A 5449-nucleotide genomic window follows, 5' to 3' on the forward strand; every position below is an offset into this window, starting at 1 on the left:
GGCTCAGTCTTTTTTTTTAAGTAATTAATTTTTATTTGAGGAATTTTATATGTGATTCCTTCCACTGTAGTTCCAGTGATTCCATCACTGTAGTTCCTCCAAAGTCAGCATCATAATCTTCAGAATAGCCATTTTAAAAATAACTTTTTTGTTCAATATACAGTTCACTGTCAGTCCAGAGTCCTTTCATTGGGCTTCTTTGATCTCCACTTGAATATAGACATATTTCAAAAACTCCCATCTTTGGGATCCAGTTTCTTTAGGGCCCTAGAGGTCAAATTGTAGGAAGTACACTGATTGCTATTTTGGCAAGTGATCTAAAATTATTATTCTTTAATTGTTTCTAATATCAAAAAGTCTTGTTACTTCCACTCCACTCCATAAGCCTAGCAAAAAATGTTATAGGTCTTATTGTCACCACTACAATAAACTTTCTGTGATGGATGCATAACCTGTGTCTCAATCTAGCCACTTCTGGCCTCAGTCTTATTGAGGGGGCACAGTTTTGTGAATTTTACCTTCAGAAGTTCTACCAGGTTATCAGGGTGAAGATTAGAGGAAAATCTTGTTCTTCCAGTAAGGACCAGGGGATGGAGAGCAGCTCATTTTAAAATATGCTTAGAGCTGGGTACCTGGGTGGTTCAGTCAGTTAAGAGCCCGAGTTCCACTCAAGTCATGATCTCAGGGCTCTTGAGTTTGAGCCCCACATAGGGCTCTGTGCTGAAAGCAGGAGCCCGGAACCTGCTAGGGGTTCTGTGTCTCCCTCTCTCTCTGCCCCTTTCCCACTTGCACTCTGTCTGTCTGTCTCTCTCTCAAAAATCAATAAACATTAAAAAAATTCTTTTGATAAAATATGCTCAGATCATTCTGTTCTCCACAAACACCTAAAGTCAAGGGGATCTGTTTCTTGAGAAACCGACTTTAGTTTCACAAAAGCCCAAATGACAAGGATGTGGAGCAGTATAAATGATCATTCACTGAAAAAGAAATGATGTATTAAGCTACAAAAAGACATGGAGGAAACTTAAATGTATATGGCTAAGTGAAAACAAGTCAGTTTGAAAAGTCTACATACTGTATGTCTACTTACATGATATTCTGGAAAAGGAAGAAGTATAGCAATGTAAAAATATCAGTGTTTACCAGAGGTTTAGGGAGAAGAAGGAAAGGATAAATAGGTGGAGCATAGGAGATTTTTAGTGTAGTGAAACTATTCTCTGAGATACTATAGTGATGGATAGATGACGTCACACATTTGTCAAAACCCATAGAACCGTACAGCACAGAGTGAACCCTAATGTAAGCTATGGTCTTTAGTTAATAATAACATATCAAAATTCATTCATCAATAATAACTTTATTACACCAGGGAAAGATGTTAATAATAAGGGATGCTGTGCACAGAGGGAGAGTACATATATGTAAGCTCTATACTTTCTGCTCAGTTTTTCTGTAAATCTAAAACTGCTCTAAAAAGTAGTCTATTAACTAATCAAAAACAAAACAAAACAAGACAAAAGGACCTTTGAAGGGAAGAACTGAATTACCCTCAGCCTTTCAATGATGAGGTTGAAAGACTCAAAGAGCTCTCAATTAAAATTCTACCCTAGAATGAACCAAATGTTCATCAGGAATGCATCAAATGCATATTGAAAATTAATAAATTATAACACAGCCATGATCTCCTGCAATCTGTGGTTGGATGAGTCACTTATACTTTCATCCATTTGCCTAACAGAGAAAAGGAAATAATCTCTGGGGTGCAAGATTACATTATCTGAGGACTTTACAGTTCTCATATATACAATGGTCAGATACTATAAAAATTACTTTACATACAAAAATGTAAGAGTATATGACTAATAACTAAGAGAAAAGACAGACAACTACTGAAGATACTGATTATTATTTAGATAGGTGCTATTTTGTAACCATTTTTTAACTGCTCTTTCCACCTTTGTTTTTATTCTGGTGTTTATGGCCCCCACCTTAATTCCTTTGTCACTGTTGTCAGGGAGATATTTTATTAAAAGCTTAATCTTCAACATTTGGGGGAGCTGTTAAGTTGCATTTTTGTCTGTCAAAGCCCTCTGTGATCACCACTGAATGTCTATGTAGACAATAAAGTTTATTTTTTCTATATCCTCCAAAAGATTGCTAAGGTCCAGGGGAGCATCCTTACTGTCTTGGCTCTCAAAATCTATTTATTTATTTATTTTTATTTTTTTTTCAATATATGAAGTTTATTGTCATATTGGTTTCCATACAACACCCAGTGCTCATCCCAAAAGGTGCCCTCCTCAATACCCATCACCCACCCTCCTCTCCCTCCCACCCCCCCATCAACCCTCAGTTTGTTCTCAGTTTTTAAGAGTCTCTTATGCTTTGGCTCTCTTCCACTCTAACCTCTTTGCAAAATCTATTTAACATTTGCTTTTTCTATCTCACAAAAATTGGATGTTGCATATGTGTTCACCATTAGCCAGATTTCTATAAATGGACAAGGGACAATGAACCAAATCATTATTTTAAGTCTGAATGTAGATATCACATCTGGACTGGAAACTACCATTGTGCACAGGTCAGGAAGTTATAATTGTCCTTGAGCACTTTAAGATTTGATGTTCTTTGGATATTGCTCGTTAGACTTCTTAGCTGTCCTCAAATTTAATGTTTTATATTCTTTTATGTCTTACTTTGGCTTCTCTCTTTCCAAGAATTGTGTTGTTAAAATTTCACTTGCCTTGCATCTTGTCAAGAATATCCGAGAGTATGGAAGGAAATAATTTATTTTTTTGCTTATTAAAATGAAAGAGATTAGAATGCTTAGGACTGCTTAATAACTAATTGCTTCCAAAAAGGTTAGAACTAGACACAGATACTTAGTATACCTAATTATAAAACTTAGCAGTTTCCTTATATTTTGTAAATAAAGTACAGATAATTGGTGCCATCATATATCAAAATTTTTTAAGATGTGGGCAAATGAAATGGAATAAAATATGGAATATTTTTTGCTTTCAGGGTAAGGGTGTGGTGAGCATATGTATAAAAGAAAACTAAAGATTGATCATTTACATTGCATAAAATTCAAATATTATTGTGTCAAAAGTAACAAAAATAAGTAACAAACTGAGAAATATATGCAGCAATCTCATACATTGAAAGCTATGAATATATGTGTGTATATATGTATGTAAATATATAATATAAAATTTTAAAATCACAATCCTATACAAACTATGCAAATAAAACATGCTTAAAAGAATAACTATCTCTAAAGAAGACATCCGGATGGCCAACAGGCACATTAAAAGATGCTCAACGTCGCTCCTTATCAGGGAAATACAAATCAAAACCACACTCAGATATTACCTCATGCCAGAGTGGCCAAAATGAACAAATCAGGAGACTATAGATGCTGGAGAGGATGTGGAGAAACGGGAACCCTCTTGCACTGTTGGTGGGAATGCAAATTGGTGCAGCCACTCTGGAAAACAGTGTGGAGGTTCCTCAGAAAATAAAAAATAGACCTACCCTATGACCCAGCAATAGCACTGCTAGGAATTTACCCAAGGGATACAGGACTACTGATGCATAGGGGCACTTGTACCCCAATGTTTATAGCAGCACTCTCAACAATAGCCAACTTGTGGAAAAAGCTTAAATGTCCATCAACTGATGAATGGATAAAGAAATTGTGGTTTATATACAGAATGGAGTACTACAGGGCAATGAGAAAGAACAAAATATGGCCCTTTGTAGCAACATGGATGGAACTGGAGAGTGTGATGCTAAGTGAAATAAGCCATACAGAGAAAGACAGATACCATATGGTTTCACTCTTATGTGGATCCTGAGAAACTTAACAGAAACCCATGGGGGAGGGGAAGGGAAAAAAAAAGAGGTTAGAGTGGGAGAGAGCCAAAGCATAAGAGACTGGTAAAAACTGAGAACAAACTGAGGCTTGATGGGGGGGTGGGAGGGAGGGGAGGGTGGGTGATGGGTATTGAGGAGGGGACCTTTTGGGATGAGCACTGGGTGTTGTATGGAAACCAATTTGACAATAAATTTCATATATTGAAAAAAAAATAAATAAACAAGACAAAAGGAAAATGTTTTAAATGTTCTGTTAAAAGTAATTATATTAAATATTTGAAGTAATAGATATATATTCCTTCCAGCTTGAAATTATTTCCTTTATATATTAGTTTAACAGTAAAATTTTATAAAAGAACTCTCAAAAGTAGCATTCCAGAGAAACAAAATTTTAAAGATAATCTTGTTTTTACTGATTCATATTTAAGAAATTGTAAAATCCATGAGTTTATAGAAGTGTAAATATAGGTTTATAAAACAGCAATAAAATCATCTTAAATCAAGCCATAATATATGTTTCTTGTCAGAAACACTGTCTTACTAAACAATTATTTCCAATTAAGAATTCACCAAGTAACAAGATTGTTTCACCTAAAACTTTTCCACATTAAAATAGATACTCAATTAGTATAGTTTAGTTTTGCCTGAACATATAGTTTTTACCTTGAACATCATATAAATTGAGTCATATAATTCATAGGCTCTTTTATGTCTGACATATTCTATCAATATATAGCAACTAATTAATTCATTCTGCTGTATATGGATGTTTGGTCTTTTTCCAACTTAGGTCTATGACAAATCATCTTCTTGTGGACATTTTGTTAAATGTTTTTAATGAATATGCATCTGCATTTCTTTGGGGTATATATGAAGCAGTGGAAATGATGGATATCTACCTGTATCTATCTGTCTAACTTATTATCATTTATCTATCATCTATTTTTTGCATGTAATTTTTAAATAATTTTTTACTCTTTGATATATAATTCATTCTGAACTAATATTTATCTATATTATTAAGAAAGTGTCAAGGCTGAATTTTTTTTATATGGATATCTAAGTTATTCAGTATTATTGGTTGACTCCTGGCTCTTTCCCCAATAAATCACAATGAGACATTTGTTATAAATGAATTGACCAAAAAGATAAAGGTTTCTTTCTGAATTATGTGTTCTATTACCTTGATGTTTGTCTATCAAGAACCAGTGCCTTATTGTCTTAATTAGTGTAGATTTAAAATTTTATTTTATATCATAAAATATTTTATATAAAGAGAAATATTTTTGGGCTTATTCCTTTTTCTTCAAACTTGCTTGACTATTCTACGTTCTCTGCATTTCCGTATATGTTGTTAAATCAACTTGTCAACTTTCACAAAAAATATCTTTGGGGTTGGATTGAATCTACAGATCCATAAAAGAAGTTTAATTCTGACAATATTGAGTTATCTGTGAACATAGTGTATCCCCACGTCTATTAAGGAAACTACTATTCAGACTCTATTCAGCAAATATTCTAATTTGTTGATTTTTTGAAGTTTCTATAAGCCTAATTATATAATCTAAAA

General features: G+C 33.7%; 1 non-coding gene across 1 annotated transcript; it reads right to left on the reverse strand.

Moving 5' to 3' along the window:
* Positions 1–394: 394 nt before the first annotated feature.
* LOC131513319 (small nucleolar RNA SNORA1) lies at positions 395–500 on the reverse strand. Its single transcript, XR_009262536.1, has one exon. It is a non-coding gene; the product is annotated as a small nucleolar RNA SNORA1 (small nucleolar RNA).
* Between the last annotated feature and the right edge of the window lie 4949 nt (positions 501–5449).

The sequence above is a fragment of the Neofelis nebulosa genome, chromosome 5 (assembly GCF_028018385.1).
Source record: "Neofelis nebulosa isolate mNeoNeb1 chromosome 5, mNeoNeb1.pri, whole genome shotgun sequence".
In the NCBI taxonomy this organism is placed as follows: Eukaryota; Metazoa; Chordata; class Mammalia; order Carnivora; family Felidae; genus Neofelis; species Neofelis nebulosa.